This window comes from Callospermophilus lateralis, chromosome 3 (genome assembly GCF_048772815.1).
Source record: "Callospermophilus lateralis isolate mCalLat2 chromosome 3, mCalLat2.hap1, whole genome shotgun sequence".
Classification (NCBI taxonomy): Eukaryota; Metazoa; Chordata; class Mammalia; order Rodentia; family Sciuridae; genus Callospermophilus; species Callospermophilus lateralis.
Genome location: NC_135307.1, coordinates 75,328,591 through 75,350,756, shown reverse-complemented (window position 1 = coordinate 75,350,756; position 22,166 = coordinate 75,328,591).

The following is a 22,166-nucleotide window of genomic DNA, read 5'->3' as shown; positions in this document are numbered from 1 at the left end:
CACCATCACCCAGCAACCTGAGAGTTTCTCTAAGGCAGCCACAACTTGACATGGTAGCGATAACCACATAAGCGACTCCCTTTTTTGCCCGCCTTACTCTAAAGACAAGGCAGAATCTAAATGGGTCCCTGGGAACAGAGCAGAATGCCTCATCAACTAAGATGTAAAATGAAATTCCTCCTGAAGGTGAATTCTTGTAACCCGAATGAGCTACACGTGGGGGTAGGAGAGAAGGTGCAAGTGGAGGTTGGAGCCCCACTTTGGAATGTGAGAAGTCACAGTGGTACGAGCTGGGGGAAGAGAGGGAAGAGGAAGGCTTCACAGGGAATCAGTGCTGACTAGTGAAGGTTGTTTTTTGTTTGTTTGTTTGTTTTTATATCAGCAAAGCTGCAGCTCAGCCAGCAACCTCTGTAAAGGAAAGGCTAATCCTGAAGAAAACGTGACCCTTACAGTAAAGCTTGCAGGGCCCCCACCCCCACCCCCACACATGCAGCCCCCCATAGAGACTTGATCTCACTCACTACAGGGGATGGTGAGCACCTATGGCACTGTGGCTTGGAAGGGGCTGCAGGGTTGAGCCAGGAGTCTAGAAGGGCCACGGGTGAGGCTGACCAGTTCACGCTCTGCACACCTGCACACCGGCAGGGAGGACCGGGGACGGTGCTGGGAAGCCACCTCTCAAACCAAGTGCCTTGGTTTGTTCCACTGAACAATCACCCTACCACTGGCCCTGGCTCCTGATCAGCCCAAGACTCGTCCCTCAGGAACAACCAAAGCCGCCTCCATAACCAGAGGCAGATCCTCGAGGAGAATGTGGGGGCTTCAGGGTGGATCCCACTCATCCAGAAGCACAGCTTGGCAGCCCACACTTGGCCATCTCCCCCTTCCTAGTGGCTCATGCTGGCATGTCACACATGTCACAGCAGTGGTTCCACAGCCTCCTCCAGGCATTTCCATTTTCTATTTTGCATCTACACAACTTGGCACTTGAATACCAGCCCTTCCCTGGGGGCATCAGCCTGTGGATCCCCAGCATTAGCTCTGCGCTTCCCCACCTATCTGTGAGGTCCCCTTGTGGTGCGGCTTGCTTCTGTCTCCATGGCACAACTCCTCTGCAACATGGAATAAGAAAACGCAGAACTCCTCTTCAATGTTTTATTAGGTCCAACACACAAAACCCCTCTGTCAGACACCTACAAAGTAGCCCTGTCCTGCCTCCCCAAGCTCAGGGGTCAGTCTGCAGAACCTGGGTGTGAGATTCCTGATGTCAACATCGTCCCACTCAGGCCAGCCCCAGCCTCCGTGCCCTAGAGAAGTGACCCTCAGGTTCAAGGATGCCCAGAAGGTGGTCCAAGATTGGTGAGTGACTTGGTCACTCTTCATTTCTAAGAGGAGTAAGACGGTCCAGCAGGTAAAGGCCCTGGTTCCAGGAGGCAGAGCCTGAACCGGAAGTCTTTAGAAATGGCCCTCTGGTTAGAGCACCATTCCCAAAGCAACCCTTAGACTGTGGTCTTCCCTCGCCCACTCTCCATTTCTGGATGAAGACTGGAGGGCGGATAGACATACGCTGGAGGAAAGATAGACTCTTCCACAAACGATTCTGGAAAAACTGGAAATCTATATGTGACAAAATGAAATTAGGCCCCTATCTCTCACGCTGCACAAAACTCAAAGTGGATCAAGGACCTAGGCATTAGGCCAGAGACCCTGCACCTACAAGAAGAAAAAGTAGGCCCAGTTCTCCATCCTGTCAGCTTAGGAACCAAATTCCTAAAGTGCAAAACTCCTAAAGTACAAGAAGTAAAATCAAGAGTCAATACATGGGATGGAGTCAAACTAAAAAGTTTCTTCATAGCAAAGAAAACAATCAAGAACATGAAGAGAGAGCCTACAGAATGGGAAAATCTTTGCCACTCAAAAAACTTAATACCAAAAAGAAAACCCAATCAATAAATGCACAAAGGAACTGAACAGATGTTTCACAGAAGAAATATGACCAGTCAACAAATACAGGGAAAAAATATTCATCATCCCTAGCAATCAGAGAAATACAAATTAAAACTACACTGAGATTTCATCTCTCTTCAGTCAGAATGGTAATTATCAAAAATACAATGATATTTAAAAGTAAACAATGAATATTGTTTAAATAAAGGTAACAAAAAATGTTGGCGAGGATGTGGGGAAAAGGGCACACTCATACATTGCTGATGGGACTGCAAATTGGTGCAAACACTTTGAAAAGCAGTATGGAGATTCCTTGGAAAATTTAGAATGGAACCAACATTTGACCCAGTTATCCCACTCCTCAGCATATACCCAAAGGATTTAAAATCAGCATTCCATAGTGATGCAGCCACATCAATGTTTATAGTAGCTCAATTCACAATAACTAAGCTATGGAACCAACTTAGGTGCCCTTCAATAGATGAATGGATAAAGAAAATATGGTATATATAGCAATGGAATATTACTCAGCCATAAAAAAGAATGAAATTATGGCATTTGTGGGTAAATGGATGGAACTGAAAAATATCATGCTAAGTGAAATAAGCCAATCCCAAACCCAAAAGCCAGATATTCTCTCTGCTATATGGATGCTGACTCAAAATAGGCTGGGATTGGGGGGTGGAGGTGGGGATTCACCAGACTGGAGAGAGGGAATGAAGGGAAAAGAGTGGGGATGGGAATGGGAGAGACAGTGGAATGAATCAGACACAACTTTCTTAGTTCATATATGAGTACACAACCACTGTAACTCCACATCATGTACAACCAAATAAATGGGGAGTAATTCTCCATGTATGTACAATATGTCAAGATACATTCTACTGTCATGTATAACTAAAAAGAACAAATTTAAAAAATTAAATGCAAAAAAAATGGAAGGCAGCTCCTCTGTGGATGTGTCTGTTTCTGTCCGTCCAACCCTTTGGGACACAGGTATGTGAAGTGGGAAATGTGGCTGTCGGGGAATTGAGAAGCTTTGGCAAAACTTAAACATGACACCTCGGCTGTGGTTAGGAGCCCCACTGGAGCAAATGCAGGTTCACAGCGTCCTGCTGGGATTCCACCCTGCCAGTGGCTCCCTCCCACTAGCCTCCTTCATGGGGCTCTTGTCCCCAGACATTGACTTCTCTGTGATGTCAACCTGAGAATTTCCTCTGTGGAATGTTTTCCACTCTTCAGTGGTTTCTACTTCAATTTTTAAAACCAGTGGAGAAACATTTGGCAACCTTACAAAGCTTGTACTTCATATAAAAAAACAGACCTTTGTGTTTACGTTTGACATGCTTTTAAATAGCCTGTTGCCGAGTTTTCTGAGGTTCTGTTTAAGTCCAATCCAGAAGAAACAAAATCCAAGCCTTGGTGAGTGAATTGCTCCCACCAGGGCTGTTGGAACTTGAGACAGCTAGTTAACCCTCCTGTGGGAACCACAGCCACACCGCGTGTCCCTGTGTTGGCTCCAATGTCCTAGGGAGATATTTCCAATATTTTGGTGCCATAAAACTCTTTACAGTTTCAATTAAGTAAAGTCAGATGAATCTACAAACCCCCAAATCAAATCTCTCCAGTTGGATCACACCATTTTGCTTTCGGGTTCATTTATCCCCTGATCTGATCGACATTCATTTCCTGTACCTGAGCCTCTTCTATCATTGACCTGGGACTCCGTTATTCATCTCAGATGGAATATGTACAAAGATAGCAGCACACTGTGTATGAGAGAATCAAATGCACATAGGACAAGCAAATCATCTGGGTGTGACCCAGTCTTGCAGCTTTGGGGGCCACAGGATGGCCGGCATCATCCTCCCCCAATCCTAAGCAGCACAAAATGAATAGAGTGATTATCTATTATGCTGAGAAGAGGAAGGAAGTCCCCAAGTCCTTGCATAGGAGCCCAAGGCTGGTCCCTCCACAGAGAGGCCTAAAGCTGGGCAGAATCCCTTGGTACCTGGCCATAGGCCAAGGACTGTGACACAGCATCTGGACCCACCTAGGTCCCTAAGCTTTCTGGAACAGAATTCCCTTTAAAAAAAAAATTTTAATTCTTTTTTAAAAAATTATTTATGTATTCTAATTTGTTATACATGACAGCAGAATGCATTTCAATTCATAGTTCACATGTAGAGCACAATTTTTCATGTCTCTGGTTATACACAAAATACAGTCAGACCGTGTCTTCCTACATGTACTTAGGGTAAGGATGTCCATCCCATTCCACCGTCTTCCCTACCCCCATGTCCCCTCCCTTCCCATCCCTCCCCTTTACTCTATCTAAAGTTCCTCCATTCCTCCCATGCTCCCCCCACCCAACCCCATTATGGATCAGCATCCACATATCAGAGAAAAACATTTGGCCTTTGGTTTTTTGGGATTGGCTTACTTCACTTAGCATGATATTCTCCAACTCCATCCATTTATCTGCAAATGCCATGATTTTATTCTCTTTAAATGCTGAGTAATATTATATATACCGCAGTTTCTTTATCCATCCACTGAAGGACATCTAGGTTGGTTCCACAATTTAGCTATTGTGAATTGTGCTGCTATAAACATTGATGTGGCTGTGTCCCTGTAGCATGCTGTTTTTAAGACCTTTGGGTATAAACCAAGGAGTGGGATAGCTGGGTCAAATGGTCATTCCATTCCCAGTTTTCCAAGGAATCTCCAAACTGCTTTCCAGAGTGGTTACACCAATTTGCAGTCCCACCAGCAATGTGTGAGTGTGCCTTTTTCCCCCAATCCTTGCCAACACTTATTGTTGTTTGTATTCATAATAGCTGCCATTCTGACTGGAGTGAAATGAAATCTTGGAGTAGTTTTGGTTTGCATTTCTCTAATTGCTAGAGATGTTGAACATTTTTTCATATATTTGTTGACTGATTGTATATCGTCTTCTGAGAAGTGTCTGTTCAGGTCCTTGGCCCACTTACTGATTGGGTTATTTGGTTTTCCTGTGTTAAGTTTTTTGAGATCTTTATATAACCTAGAGATTAGTGCTCTATCTGATGTGCTTGTGGTAAAAATTTGCTCCCATCTGTAGGCTCTCTATTCATCTCACTGATTGTTTCTTTTGCTGAGAATAAGCTTTTCAGCTTGGATCCATCCTATGTATTGATTCTTGATTTCATTTCTTGCACTGTAGGAATCTTGTTAAGAAAGCGGGCCTAACCCGACATGATGAAGATTTGGGCCTACTTTTTCTTCTGTTAGGCTCAAGGTCTAATTCCTAGGTCCTTGATCCACTTTGAGTTGAGTTTTGTGTGTGATGAAGGGGCTTAGTTTCGTTTTGCTACATACAGATTTCTAGTTCTCCCAGCATCATTTGTTAAAGAGGCTATCTTTTCTCCAATATGTTTTGGTGCCTTTGTCTGAGATAACTGTATTTATGTGGGTGTGTCTCTGTGTCCTCTGTTCTCTACCATTGGTCTACAAGTCTATTTTGGTGCCAATACCATGCCTTTTTTTTTTTTTTTTTTTTTTTTTACTATTGCTCTGTAGTATAGTTTAAATTTTGGTATAGTGATTCACCTTGCTTCATTCTTCTTGCTAAGGATTGCTTTGGTTATTCTGGGTCTCTAATTTTTGAAGTTGAATTTTATGATTGCTTTTCCCATTTCCATGAGGAATGTTATTGGGAGTTTGATTGGAATTGCATTAAATCTGTATAGTGCTTTGAGTAGTACGGTCATTTTGACAATATTAATTTTGCCTATCCAAGAACATGGGAGATTCTTTCCATCTTCTAAGGTTTTCTTTCTTTAGTGTTCTGTAGTTTTCGTTGTAGAGGTCTTTCACCTTTTTTGTTAAATTGATTCCCAAGTTGTTGTTTTTTTGTTTTGTTTTGTTTTGTTTTGTTTTTGTTTGTTTGTTTTTAAGGCTATTATAAATGGGGTAGTTTTCCTAGTTTCTCTTTCAGAGGATTTGTCACTGATGTACAGAAATGCCTTTGATTTATGGGTGTTGATTTATATCCTGCTACTTTGCTGAATTAATTTATTAGTTCTGAAAGTTTTCTGGTGGAATTTTTTTAATCCTGTAAGTATAGAATCATATGGTCAGCAAATAGTGACAGTTTGAGTTCTTCTTTTCCTATCTATATCCCCTTAATTTCTTTCATCTAATTGCTCTGACTAGAATTTCAAGAACTATTTTAAATAAATAGAAGTAGTGAAAAAGGGCATTCCTGTCTTGTTTTTAGAGTGTCTGCCTCACATATACAAGGTCTTGGGTTCAATCCCCAACCCCACAAAGAAAAAAGAAAAGAGAGAGAGAGAGAGAGAGAGAAACTCACTTGCCAGGTGCAGTGGCACATGCCTGTAATCCCAGTGGCTCAGACTTCCCTTTTTAGGCATTTCTCTAGTTTATTCTGATCAATACATCAGCTATGGATTTAGGACAAACTTGAGCTTAGAGTGCCCTCTGGTGCTGAAACAGTGACAACACACCAACCATGAACTTGCAGAAAACTTGGACTTAGTGCACCATCTAGTGCTGCAATAGAAGAGACCTCAGAGAAAATAAGCAGCCAACTAAAACTTCTGGAAGGACAGGCACAAACAAGGCCAGATTATGAAGACGACATAAATACCTAATCCTTCAATATGAAGACAACATCATATGCCAACAAGTATCAAGAACTTTCAGGGAAGCATGACCTCATTTAACAGACAAGATAATGTGCCAGAATCCAATCATCAAGCTATCGATACATACAGACTCTCAGAGAATCCAAAATAGTTGTTTTAAGGAAACTCTATGAGCGTCAAGAAAAAAACATAAATGATTCAGTACTCTTAACAGAGAAATGGAAGTCATTTAAAAAAAACAAAACAGAAACCCTTGCACTGAAATGTTCACTAAGTAAAATTTAAAACACAATTGAAGAGGGGGGATAGTAGAGGATAGGAAAGGCAGCAGAATACAACAGACACTAGTATGGCAGTATGTAAAAAAGTGGATGTGTAACCAATGTGATTCTGCAATCTTTATACGGGGTAAAAATGGGAGTTCATAACCCACTTGAATCAAATATGAAATATGATATGTCAAGAGCTTTGTAATGTTTCAAACAACTAATAAAAAAAAAGAGAAAAAAATAAAACACAATAGAAGGATTAATGACAGAATAGACCAAACAGAAACATCAGTGAACTGGAAGACAGGCTATTTGAAAATACACAGTTAGAGGAGAAAAAAGAAAACAGAATGAAGCAAAATAAAGAAATCTTATGGGAACTTTGGGACAGCATTAAAAGAGCAAAATTTTAGGTTATTATTCAAGTTCAAGAGGGACCTGAGAAAGCCAAAAGGGTAGGAGATTATTCAAAGAGATCAAAAACAGGAAAATTCCCAAATGTGGAGAAGGATACAAATATCCAGATACAGGAATGTCAGAGGTTACAGTCAGATTCAACCCAACCAAGCTCTCAAAAGCTAAATACAAAGAGAATTCTCAAAACAGCAGGAGAAAAGAGACACATAGCATGCTCAGATTCACTGGACAGAAAGCTCTTCAGAAGAGACTTCATAGCCCAGGAAGGAGTGGGGTAATATTTTCATAGGGCTAAGGGAAAAAAACAAACTGTCTTTGAAGAATACTATACCCAATAAAGCCATCCTTTAGAAATGAATGAAAGGTAAAAACATTCCCAAACATAAGCTGAGAGAATATATCTCCACCAGACCTGTCCTACAAGAAATGCTGAAGGGAGTCCTTCAAAATATAAGCGATTCCAACAAGTAATAAGAAAACATTGGAACATTGGAAAGCATAACACTCATTGGTAAAATTAACTGTGCAGATGAATTCAGAATACTATAATATTATAGGTCATTATATAATGATAAAGGGGTCAATTTAGGGAAAGAAAACAACTATTGAAATATATATATTTACAATGGAGTATTACGCAGCACTAAAAAACGACAAAATCATGGAATTTGCAGGGAAATGGATGGCATTAGAGCAGATTATGCTAAGTGAAGCTAGCCAATCCTTAAAAAACAAATGCCAAATGTCTTCTTTGATATAAAGAGAGCAACTAAGAACAGAACAGGGAGGAAGAGCATGAGGAAAAGATTAACATTAAACAGAGACAAGTGGGGGGAGAGAAAGGGAGAGAGAAGGGAAACTGTATGGAAATGGAAGGAGACCCTCATTGTTACACAAAATTACATATAAGAGTTTGTGAGGGGAAAGGGGAAAAAAAACAAGGGAGAGAATTGAATAACAGCAGATGGGGTAGAGAGGGAAGATGAGAGGGGAGGGGAGGGGGGATAGTAGGGAATAGGAAAGGTAGCAGAATACAACAGTCACTAATATGGCATTATGTAAAAATGTGGATGTGTAACCGATGTGATTCTGCAACTTGTATTTGGGGTAAAAATGGGAGTTCATAACCCACTTGAATCAAATGTATGAAGGATGATATGTCAAGAGCTTTGTAATGTTTTGACAACCAATAAAAAAAGAAAAAAAAGAAATATATATATTTCAATATATATACATGTATATATATCCCCCAAAAAATATATATACCCCCAAATATTTGAGTACCTAAGTTTATAAAGCAATATTAATAGACCTAAAAGGAGAGAGAACACTAATAAGGGACTTTAACACCCCACTTTCAGCAACGTAGCCATCACCCAGAGAGAAAATCAACAAAGAAATAGCAGAATTAAACTGGGTCATAGACCAAGTGGACCTAACAAACACCTAGAAAACATTCTACCAACAGTTACAAAATATTCATTTTTCTCAACAGTATGCAATGGCTGGAGCTGTAGATCAGTGGCAGAGCATACGTCGTGGGGCACTGGGTTCGATCCTCAGCACCACACAACAACAAACAAATAAAATCAACAGTACGCAAAACATTCTCCAAGATAGGTCATGTGATAGACCAAAAATAAGTTTTAAGAAATTCTTAAAAATTGAAATCACATAATTATCTTTTCTCATTCCAATACAATAAAACTAGAAATCAACAGCCAAAAAAAAATTTTTTTTTGGAAACTATACAAATACATGGACATTTAAAAACTCTTGAACAACCAATGTATCCAGAAAAAAAAAATAAGAAAGAAATTTTTAAATTTCTTCAAACAAAAGAAAATGGAAACATAACACACCAAATCCTTCAGAAGTCAGTAAAAGCAGCACTGAGAGGGAAGTTTATAACAATCGATGTCTACATCACAAAGAAGACAAATTTCAAATAAACAATACATCACTGTTTCTCCAGAATTAGAAAAATAAGAACCAAACGTAAAGTTAGGAAAAGGAAATTATTTAATAAAAATCAGGACAGAAATTAACAAGATAGAGACTTCAAAAAAATAATAGAAGGTCAAAGAAACAAAGAGCTGGATTTCTTAAAAGATTAAATAAATCTACAAATCCTGAATTAGAATAACTAAGGCAAGAGGGAGTCAAATAAATTAAATCATAGATGAAAAAGGAAATATTATAATTAATACCCCAGAAAAACAAAGGATTATTAGAAATTATTATATACAGCAACACATCAAAAGACGTGTGACCTAGATGATATGGACAGATTTCTTTATACATACACCTTACCAAGACTGACTTAGAGATGGAAGGCCTCAACACACAGTGGGTAATGAGATTGAATCAGTAATCAAATATCTCTCATTAAAGAAAAGCCCAGGACCAGAGGACTTCATTGCTGAATTCTACCAAACATTTAAAGAAAAATAATACCAAATTTTCTTAAATTATTCCAAAAAATTAAAGAGAAAGGAGCTCTTTCAAATCTGCCCAGCATTACCTTGATATCAAAAGCAGACAATAGCCAGGCACGACGGCACACACCTGTAATCTCAGCAGCTTGGGAGGCTGAGTCAAGAAGATCAAAGAGTTCAAAGCCAGCCTCAGCAAAAGCAAGGCGCTAAGCAACTCAATGAGACACTGTGGCTAAATAAAATACAAAATAGGGCTGGGGATGTGGTTCAGTGGTTGAGTGCCCTGGAGTTCAAGCCCCAGTACCAAAAAAAAAAAAAAAGAAGAAGAAGAAGAAGAAAACAGAAAATAATACAATAAAAAAGAAAGTCACAGGCCAATGTCCTTGATGAACATGGGTGCAAAAATTCTTAACAAAATACTAGCAGACCAGGGGCTGGGGATGTGGCTCAAGTGGTAGCGCGCTCACCTGGCATGCGTGCAGCCCGGGTTCGATTCTCAGCACCACGTACAAAGAAAGATGTTGTGTCCGCCGATAACTAAAAAATAAATATCAAAAAATTCTCTTTCTCTCTCTCTCCTCTCTCACTCTCTCTTTGGAAAAAAAAAAATTTATAAAAAAAAAAATACTAGCAGACCAGATCCAACAGCACATTAAAAAGATTATTCATCATGATCATAAGGGATTCATCCCAGGAATACAAGGACAGATCAAAACTCCTAAAAACTCCAAAAAAAAAAAAAAAAACAAACTAATAAATAATAGTACTAACAAAAGAATTCATCAAAGTTATAGGATACAAAATCAATACACAAAAATCAGTAGAATTGCTATTTATAAATAATAAATCTAAATCAAGAAGATATTCCCATTTTAATAGCTCCAAAATGAATAAATATCTATTAATAAGTTTAACCAGAGGTAAAAAGATCTCTACAAATAACTATATAAAACACTGATGAAAGAAACTGAAGAGGACACAAAAATGTAAAGACATCTTGTGTTCGTGGATTGGGAGAATCAGTATTATTAAAATGTTCATACTACCTAAAGCCATCTACAGATTCAAGGCTATCCCTATCAAAACACCAATAACATTCTTCAAAAACTAGAAGAAAAAAAAAAGAACTAAAATTCATATGGAACCACAAAATCTCCAAATAGCCAAAGCCATCTTGAGTAAAAAGAACAAAGCAAGGGGCTTTATATGCCCTGATTTCAAAATATATTACAAAGCTATAATAATTTAAGCAGCATGATATTTGCATTTAAAAACAGACAGACTGATAGAATAGAATGGAGAGCCTAGAGGCAAACCCAGGCATTTACAGCCAACTGATTTTTTATAAGCATGCATTAGAGAAAGAACAGTCTCTTCAATGAATGGTGCTGGGAAATTGAATAGCCACACACAGAGGAATGCAATTAGACCCTCCGGTAAAACTCAATTCAAGGGCTGGGGCTGGGGCTCAGTGGTGGAGCACTTGCCTCATATGTGTGAGGCACTGCTTTCAAGCCTCAGCACAAAATAAAAATAAATAAAGTGTAAATGTATCCATTTACAACTAAAAAATAAATAAAAAATCTCAATTCAAAATGGATTAAAGACTTAAACATAAATCTGAAGCTATGAAACTTCTAGAAGAAAACATAGTTGAAGTGCTTCAAGATATTGGAATGGGCAAGTATTTTGTATAAGACCCCAAAAGCACATGAAACAAAAGCAAAAATAGACTAATGGGATTACATCAACCAAAACAACTTCAGCAGGGCAAAGGAATCCATCAACAGAGACAACCCACAGAATGAAAGAAAAACTATGTGCAAACTATGTATACAACAAGGAGTTAATATCCAAAATATATAAGGAATTCAAACAACTCAATAGAAAAATAAACCTGATCTAAAAATAGGTCATAGATCTGAATAGGTATTTCTCAAAAGAAGACATACAAATGGAAAACAGGTATAAGAAAAAATGTTCAACATCACTAATCATCAGGGAACGGCAAATCAAAACCACCATGACATCACCTCACCCCCATAAGAATAACTATAATTAAAAGACAGAAGGTTGTAGCGCTGGCGAGAATGTAAAGAAAAGGAACCCCCACACACTGTTGGTGGAAAACAGTATGGAGATCCCTCAAAAAATTAAAAATAGAACTGCCATATGACCCAGCCATCCAATTACTGGGTATATGTCCAAAGGAAATGAAATCAGTATGTCAAAGAGACATCTTCACTCCTGTGTTGACTGAGGCACTATTCACAATGTTAAGACATGGAAACCACTGAAGTACTCATCAGTGGCTGAATGGATAAAGAAAACATGGTACATTAATACAATGAAATACTACTCAGCCATAAGAAAGAAATCCTGCCATTTGTATCAATATGGATGGAACTAGAGGTCATTATGTTAAGTGAAAAAAGAAAACAGGCATAGAAAGATAAATACTGCATCATCACAGTCATATATGGAATCTAACAAAGTTGATCTCATAGAAATTGAGAGAACAGTGGCCAGGGGGACAGGGAAAGGCTGGTCAATGAACACTAAGTTCTAATTAGAGAAGAGAAACATGTTCTGGTGTCCTGTTGCACAGTAGAGAACTATGGTTCAAAAAAACTAGAATAGGGGGCTAGGGTTGTGGCTCAGCAGTAGAGAGCTTGCCTACATGTGCAAGGCCCTGGGTTTGATCCTCAGCACCACATAAAAATAAAATAAAGATATTAAAAATAAATAATAATAATTTTTAAAAACTAGAATAAATGATTTTAAGCATTTTTACTATAAAGAAATGATAAATGAGGTGATAGATATGTTTGCCCTAATTTAAACATTATACAATGTAAAAAAATACAAGTAAAAAAAAAATTGTAAATGTAAACCAGGTGTGGTGGCACATGCCTATAATCCCAGCGCCTCCAGAGGCTGAGACAGGAAGATCTTGAATTCAAAGCCAGCCTCAGCAACAGCAAGGCACTAAGCAACTCAGTGAGACCCTGTCTCTAAATAAAATACAAAATAGGGCTGGGAATGTGGCTCAGAGGTTGAGTGCCCCGGAGTTCAATCTCCTGTATTCCCCCCAAAATTAAAAATTTATTATTAAAAAGATAAAAGTAGGAATTCTTGGAGAATATCTTGGGGGCATTCTAGATATGGGGGCAAGAGAGCGCATGTGAGTTTGAGAAACTAAATAAATAAATACAGGACTGGAACTTAGAATGCAGAGAATGGAGAGTGGTAGGGTTTGGTACCAGGGATAGAGATAGGAATGAGTCATAAACCGTAGTTTAAAAAAAAAAAACACAAACATGGACCCTACCATAAGGACAATAGCTGTCCTTGAGAGCAAGCAGTATGCTCAGTTGTAAGGGGTTTCGTTTTGCATATCAGAAGGGCATAAGTGAAAAGGGCCCCTTCTATCCCGTGCCCCATTACTTAGTTCCCCTCTGTGGAGGCATCAGAGTGAGCTTCCTGTGTGCCCACCAAGAGAGAGTTTGTACATATGTATAAACACTGATATATTTTTGTTCCCCCTTTATACACACAGAAGAGCAGGCTGTGCACACTCTTGATCATTACATGGTATTTTTCTTCTTTCACTTAAATCAGTTTTGAGACCATTCATTCTCTGTCAGTACTTGATGATTCTGATGGCTGCACAGTGCTCCATTCTGAGGATTAGCAGAACTTCTTCAACTAGCCCATTATTGATGGATACTCAAGTTGCCTTTATTATACACACTGCTCAATGAATAAATTGTACATCTCATTTATTTCACACAGGTGCAAGGTTTCCCACACTGGGAAAGGAGCGCTGCAGGATTAGCAGGTATTACATAAGTCAAGGTTCTCCAGAGAAATAGAATAAGAGGGCAAAGGAGAGGGAGCATTGGTCTCAGGAGTTACTCAATGGTGAGGGCGGGTGAGTCTGAAATTGGTAGGGCACACCAGCCGTCGGAAAGGCGAGCAGAAGTTGATGTTTCAGTCTGAGTCAGAATTTCTCCTTTTTCCAGAAACCTTTGTTTTTGTTATTAAGACCTTCACCTGACTGAATGAGGCCCATTGACGTCATCAAGGTAATCTCCTTAGTGTTAAGTGATGTTGAGTTGACCACATCTACAGAATACCTTCAGAGCAACACCTAGGTTGGCACTTGATTGAATATCTGGGTGTCCCAGCCTTCCAGGCTGACACATGAAACTAGCCATCACAGGCACCACTGGTCATTTTGCTAGTTACTGCCAGGTACTTTCTACAGATTGACACCTCCAGCCGCAGTGACAACAGTACTTTTTTCTCCTGTACACAATTCACATGTCACTAAACTGTTTTATATCTTCCCACTTAACACATACAGAATACCATCAGCAGCCTTTGTGTTCGCATTTCTCTTAGGTTGAACATCTGTCTAAATGCTTCCTAGCTACTTGTACTTTCCTTTGAACTATCTGTTCATACATTTGCCATTTTGCCGTTGGTTTGTTGATCTTTCTCTTATTAATTTGTAGAAGCTCCTTGTATGTGGTAGAAATCCATCTTTAGTTTCAAATAAGTTACAAATATTTTTCCCAGTTTTTGTTTTTAATTTGGGCTCTGGCAATTTTTGCCATAAAGAATTATTTTTAACTTTTATGTCACTGACTTTTTAAATCTTTTATGACTTCTAGATCTGAATTAGTTTGGAGAAGCCTTCCCTACTTAAAGATATACTAAATTTTCCTCTAGTACTTTCATTGATTCACTTTTTTTTTTGGCACCAGGGAATTAAACCCTAGGGCCTGACTTTAACCACTGAACAACATTCCCAGCCCTTTTTTATATTTTATTTCAAGACTGAGTTACTTTGGGCTTTGCTAAGTTGCTGAAGCTGATGCCCAGCTCATTAATTCACTTTTTATTTGTGTGTCTTTGAACCATTCTCAGTATTAACTATGAGGTCTGACTCTGATTGTATTTCTATGCAAAGATGCCTGTTCTACCTATTGAATAATATATTGTTCCTCCACTGATTTGCTATGTCACCTGTGTAATATACCAACCTCCTTTATATATTTAATCTCTTTCTAGGCTTCCTGGGTTTTTCAACATCAATATGTGTGTCTATTCATGCACAAGCACCCCTTCTGGTTTCAGGGGTTTTGTTTTGTTTTTGTAGTTGTAAATGGACAGAATGCCTTCATTTGCTTATTTTTATGTGGTGCTAAGGATCAAAGCCAGGGTCTCACACAGGCTAGGCAAGCGCTCTGCCACTGAGCTACAGCCCCAATCCCTGATTCTGTTTTAATTATTACAACTTTAAAATTTGGTTTAATATCAAATAGGGAGATCTATATTTTAGAAAAATCACTCTGACAACATTACAGGACGTGGATTACAGGAGAACCTGGGAAAGGGGTACAGATCTACTAGGGGCTGGATAATGGTTCAGGCAATCCACAAGCCCCAAGGTGTGCCAGTAGAGAGGGAGAACTGGACAGATCCATAAGAGGCTTAGGAGAGAGCATCATCATGATTGAGGATGGACCTGATGTGGTCATAGAGGAAAAACTGAGGAATCCAGAATGCCTCCCAATGTTTCTAGCTTGGACAGCTAGGAAACTGAGGTGCCATTCACCAGGGAAGGAATGGACTACAGGTAGGGGCGGCAGGTGGAATTTGTTATGTCATATGACTCACCTCATGATTCAGATAGTTCACCCAGGAGAAATAATAAAGAGCTAGCAGTTAGGTGGAGCCAATTAAATTTGGTATTTAAATATCTCTACTTTACAGATGAGGAAACTGAAGCTCGGGATGTTAAGGAAATTATCCAAGGTCATGCACAGTCACAGGGCAAGCTGGGGCTCAAATCCAGGTCTGTGTATCCCAAATTCTAACAGAAGGGGACCATGATGTGCTACTTTAGGCTCTAGAAACCCCATATGGGCATTCAGTGTGAGGGACTACAGTGAATCTCCGGCCCTTTCCTTACTAACATCTGTTACAGCCTGAAATACAAGGTTATTATAGATGACAGAATTCTTCAAAAATGACCATCTTGGAACATTTGTTCAAACATGGCACCTGGTTGAGGGACAGGAGCCCACGTGGGTCTCAACCCTACTGCACATTGGAGTCACTAGGGAACATACCAAATGCTGCTGCCTGAATCCTGTTCCCTGCGACTTGGATTTAGTAGTTCCAAGACATGGCCTTGGCAAGAGGGTATTAAGTTGATTCGAATGTGCAGCCAAGTGTAAAAAACGCACACATTAAGAAAAAAACATTTTATTTATTTATTTATTTTTCAGTGCTGGGAATTGAGTGCAGGGCCTTGTACTTGCTGGGCAGGCGCTCTTCCACCGAGCTGTATCCCTAGCTTTTTTTGTTGTTGTTGTTAAATTCTTGTTTTGAGACAGAGCTTCATTAAGTTGCCGTGGCTTCAGCCTCCCCAGTAGCTGGGATTACTGGTATGGGCTACCACGCCAGGCTCACTTTTCCTCCTGACTGAAGTAGTCTATGATGTTAGGTGTTTCTGCAGCTTGGATAAATTAGGGTAAAGGGGGGGGGGCTGTTTGCATAGACTCATTAGAGAACTAAGAATAAACACCTGACCCGAGCCATTCCGCAGGTGTCTTGAGGGAGTCTCTAAACCTGACAGAACAAACAATAGGGTTTCACCAATCTCAAGCCACTTCTCAAACTCCTCCCACCCATAATGAGCTTGTAATACTTGCAGTGCCGACCACAAAGACTCAATTTTGTAAATTATGTGTACTTTAATTAGGTTAATGAATTTGGTTCCCTGGGATGCACAGCACATTAGATGAGTGATACATTAATCAGAATTCATCAACCTGATTATCCATGTTTCTGTCGGTATAAGTTAGATTATGCTGCATTAACAGATACTCTCAAAACCTCAGTGGCTTAAAACCACTAAGATTTATCTCTCACTGGCTGCTCATCCACCATAGGTCAGGTGGGACCCAGGCTAGGTCAGGTGGGACCCAGGCTAGCACAGCTGCCACCAGCTGGAGAACTGATATTTTCCACAGCACAGAAAAAGAATGGCATGGCTTCCACCAGAAATGGAATGTGTCCCTTCTGCTCACATTTCATCCATCAAAGCAAGTCACACAGCCACATCCATCTTCAAGGGAGCTGGGAAGCACAATCCAACCCTGAGAAGGAGACACAGAGGGAGTGGAATCATAGCACTAATGACTCCCACCAGTCACCACCCGCTTCCCCACCGCCCGCCAGCAGACGGCACATGAATGGCTCAAGATCACTGAGGTCCAACGTCCCTGTTGGAAGGCGTGGGCCCATCACAAAGACAAATTCTGATCATTGTACCTGGGTTCACCGCTTCTCTGCAGACCCTCGGAATCTGGAGGAGCTTGAAATGTTGCCATCAGTTAAAGTGGTATCTGGATAGCCGTGTGACCTCCTGTTCCACCAAGGACATGCTATGGAGTCCTGGAATCGCCAGGACCTCAGAGCCAAGCCCAGCCTTGTGTCTACCCAATTCTCCTCGATTAGCTCCCACTGGACCAATTTCCTTTATCAGGCCTCTCCAGCTGGGCTGCAACCTGTGGCTCACTCCACGTTCGAAGCTTCAGAAGCCAGGACTTGCAGGGCTGCGAAGGCACTTCCTGAGCCGCGCTCTCGCCTTCAGGGGCCCTTTGAGGTTGCTCGGACTCACTGTCTTCTCTTCAAAGACTAGGTTCAGTCGAGAGCCTGCAGGAAGCCAGCAAACCCGAGCGTTTGAGGAACTGACTCAAAAAATAGAATAAAAAGAAACAGGTGATGAGTGCAGAAGCTCCTGCCGAGGCTCCCCACCCACTTCCACAGCGGCAGCGCGAGGAAAGACTCCAGTTCCTCTGGCTCTGCCGGCTTCCCACAGTGCTGGGCTCAGACTCCTCCGCAGGAGGGGACTTTCCCTTCCCAGACGAGCCCCCACCCCAACTAAAGCATATTTTCAAAGAGCTTTGCTTTGAATGTGTGTGGCGTTCCTCTCCCAGAGGAGAACCTTGGAAACTGGAATGGAAACATACCTGTTTGGGAATCTACCTGTAAAACGAGGATTTCTTCCATCTGAGTACTTTGAAGAAGTACTGGAGCCTGAATGGACTGGATTCAAATCCCAGGGAACGGAGAGCCTGATTTCCTGTTTTGGGCTCTGCCAGTTACCATCTGTGTGTCCTCAGGTAAACGACTTTGCTGCTCCGTGCCTCACTTTCCTCGTCTGTGAAGTAGAGGCACTGTAGGGTACTGTAGTGTCCAGGATGATGACATATGCAGAGCAACTAGAATGGCCTGACACCTAGGACGCGATCTCCAGCAATAGGGACTAACACTATTGCCACCCATGGCAAGCCCCAACTGCTGTTCAGTCCACATCTCGTCAGCCAATGGCAAGTCATTAACTGCAAAGTCAGAGCTCAGGGCCATTCCCAGCACTCTCCCCAGCCTAGAAGCAACCACAAATGCCCAGAGTTCTGTGGACAAACTGTTTCTCCGTTCCCTTAGGAATCTGCAACCATTGCAACCAAGTACCCAGTTTGAAAGTCAGATCCAAGACTCAGGAGCCATGAGTTCCCTTGATGCTACTGAGAGAAAATCCTTGAGCCCCTCCACATCTGCTTTGAGTGGGGAGATGGGGGGAGACGGAGGGAGATGACGCCCACACAGCCTATTAGGTGAAGCCTATTATGATCCTATTAGGTTGTGCCACAGGCACCAGCATTTGGAGGGTGCTAAATGTGGATGTGGAATTCTCTCAGGGAGTCCTTCCTTCTCCTGCCCTGGGAGACATTGTTAAGACAACCATAGGAAGATGAGAAATGATGAGAAACAGAATCAGTGAGAGAGTGGTCCAGGACAGGATGTGAAATATAAAGCATTTTGCAAATGTAAGGTTTAGGTCTTATTGTCTGATTCCTGAGGGCACAGAAGCCTGGGACAGTTCAGTCCATTTCTGGGCAGTCAACCTCCAGGTAGAGGCAAACTGGGAATTTACAACCCAGGCTCCTGAACATACATGCACACATACAAGTGTACACCATACAAGCCCATGTGTGTGCAAACACACCACACACCCTGATACACATACATGCACATACACTACACATGCCCATGCACACTGCACACGCCCACCTCAGGATGCTACTCCAGTTCATCAGCACTAAAAGTGTTGATGAACCTCCAGGTCTAACAGCAACCAATTGAGCAATGTATCTAGTGACCTTATCAAGAGGGAAAAGGTTGCCTTTAACATTTTTCCTTCCAAATCTGTCACACTCTGGCAGCCCAAGAGGTTCCAGAAATGAGAAGGGAAGTGATGCAGCAGCTGACGCCCTCTGGTGGACAGTGTCTTCTCATCGCTTGCTCTGGAAGGCAGCTCCAAAGGGCACAATCCAAATCAGGGCATGTTTGCTGTGTTCCATGCCAGGTGCTATTGGAAGGGACCAAGGTGGGAAACATGCTGCTGTCACCCTGGAGGTGCTACAGTTTCTCAAATCCCTCTCTCTTCTAACCCTAGAGTGTTCTCCTCACCTTGGTGTCCAGATGGTAACTTAAACATAATCAATAAAACCTTATGACATTCCACTCTGAATCCCTTAATATGTCACAACCTGCACAAGGCACTTCTTACCCATTAGTCCTCTCCTTTGTAGCAACACTGTGACTTAGATTTCATCTTATTCTACAGCTGAGGCTCAGAGAGGTTATGTGACTTATCTAAAGTCATATAGTCTATAAATGCTAGAGATTTTGTTTAAATTCATTTTCAATACATACAAATAGCACAGGTTCAAATCGTACAATGGAACCTATAGTAAAAATACTTCTTCCCACCTGCATCTCCCCAGGTGGCAGCTCCAGGGGTAACCTCACGTGTTAGTTTCTTGTGGATTTTTCTATACATATTCTGTGTACCTAAAAGGTCTCTGTTTGGTTTTAAAAGGAACAAAGGGTAGGATACCATACACCGTTCTCAACCTAGCCTTTCTCAATTGGTAACGTCACTGAAGTCCATTCTGTAGCAGTGAAGATAAAGAAAGATGCCTCATCCTTTTTAAGATTCCATCATATGGAATGACCATGTGTCTTTAAATTTGCCCACTACTGATAGGCCTTCAGATGTAGACAAACTTCTGCTTTTACAAATCCACTGCATATGTGTATATTGGGAGATATGTAGTACATATGTCCTTTCACACAGGTAGAACTGCTGGATTAAAGGGTATGTGATTTGTGATTTCAACAGATGTCATCAAACTTCCCTCTTTTGAGGTTGTGCCATCACCACCACCCAGCCATCTCATTGGCAAGGACTGGAATCTACTTGCTCTTGATCCCAACACCATCTCCATCAGAGCCCACCACTCCTTGCCAAACCCCCAAAGTCATCACTGTGATTTCACCAGATAAGTGCCAGACATTTTGGCCAGAGCATGTGCCAGTACTTCTTCTTTTCTACAATAAAAAGCATGAAGAGAAGAAGAAGCACCCAGAGAGCTGGATAAAAACACATGTCCTTGGGCACCTGGCTAAGGGCCCAAGTATGAAGTCAAGGACCCAGGATCTGCCCTCATCAAGCTCCCACAGGCAGACAGAACCTCAGTGCGGGGAACACAGAGCCCGCTGGGGCTGAGAGGCTGAAAGCAGAGGTGGGAGACAGGACTGAGAGCAGAAGGTCGCCCTGGAGTAGCCCCTGTGAAGGAACTTCTGTTCATTGTCAGCGCCATTTATGCTGCACTAGGTCCATCAGTGCCAGGAATATGAATGGCTTCAGACTCAGTCTATTCAGTCTTGCCCTGCGTCACTGTCAAGATCACAATAAGAAGAGTGGCAGAATCTACGCATGAAGCTGGGTCAATCTTTATTAAAATCTTTTTTGTGCACAATGTTCCCAATTTGTTTCTTTGTTCCTGGTATCTGGAGTCATGCAATTTCTGATATTTGTCACAGAGATCAAGCAAATTTGATTGACAGTCTATAGTGAAGGAAGATGTATCCAGCAAGAAGTATTACCCCTCACCCAGCCTGATGCGTTTGAGCCTCTGGTGGCTCCCCCATTTGAATGACCTTGGTAGGAAGTTTTCAGCATGGCTGGAAGACGCTATGTTTGCTGCAGAAATCTGGGGACCTTGAACCTCAACAATATCACTAGTACTCTAGCAGGTCCAGAACTTTAACTGAAAGTTAAACCTGACTGTGGTCCCTGTCACCTTTAGCAGGGCATTCACATTTATTCCTGGGGCCCAGATTCTACACAAGTCCCCAAACCTTCAACCAAAGCATCTGTCTCCTTATCTGCTGTACTTGTTGAGGGTCTAGGTAAGACCTTTTTTGTGTTAATTTTAATTTTTTAAAGTTTGTGATTAGTTAAACAAATTTTTAAGATTAAAAAGTACTGACTTGTTTGGGTGCAGTGTTACATACCTTTGTAAGCCCAGCAACTCAGGAGGCTGAGGCAGGAGAATTACAAATTCAAATCCAGCCTCTGCAATTTAGCAAGATCCTATCTCAAAATAAAAAGGATTGTGGATGTAGCTCAGTGGCAAAGCATCCCTGGGTTCAATCCCTAGTACCAAAATAAATAAATTGTACTAACTTTGATACATAGGGAAGAATAGAAAATGTGTCCACAGAGGATGTACTATGGGAACTGATGGGAATGTAAAATGATTCAACCACATTAGAAAACAGTAGTTTCTAAAAATTGTAAATATATACCTACCCTATGATCTACATTCTACTCCCAGGTATTTGTCCAGGAGAAACAGAACCACATGTCCCTATAAAGATTTTTACATGATTATTCACAGTAGCTTTATTTGTGAAATCCCCAAACTGAAAACAACCCAAATGTCCATCCACAGCTGAACTGGTAAATAGTGGTGTAGTTGTACAATAGAATACCATTGAGCAATAAAAAAAAAGAAACAAGTTATTGAGAAGACAGCATAGGTAAATCTCAAGATAATTAAGGTAAGTGACAGAAATCAGACAAACAGGGCACCGTGGTGCATGCCTGGCATCCCGGCTACACAGGAGGCAAAGACAAGAAGATGGCAAGTTTGAGGCCAGTCTCAAAATGAAAACGCACACAAAATGAAAAATTAAAAAGGCCTGGGGGTTTCAGCTCAGTAATGGATCACTTGCCCAGCACTGAATTGTACTAGATTGTACTGGATTCAATCCCCAGTACCAAAAAAAAAAAAGACAAAAAAAAAAAAAATACTATATGATATAGGTGATTTTATAAAGTGCCCACTAAACTATAATGACAGAAAATGGATCTGCTTGGTAGTTTGTTTTGGAGATACAACAGGAAGAAGAAATGTCTGACTTCACAGGTATATATGTGTGAGTTCAAATTTATTCAGCTGTACACCTCAAATATATCATTTACGTCAATTGTACCTTGACAAATTTGGGGG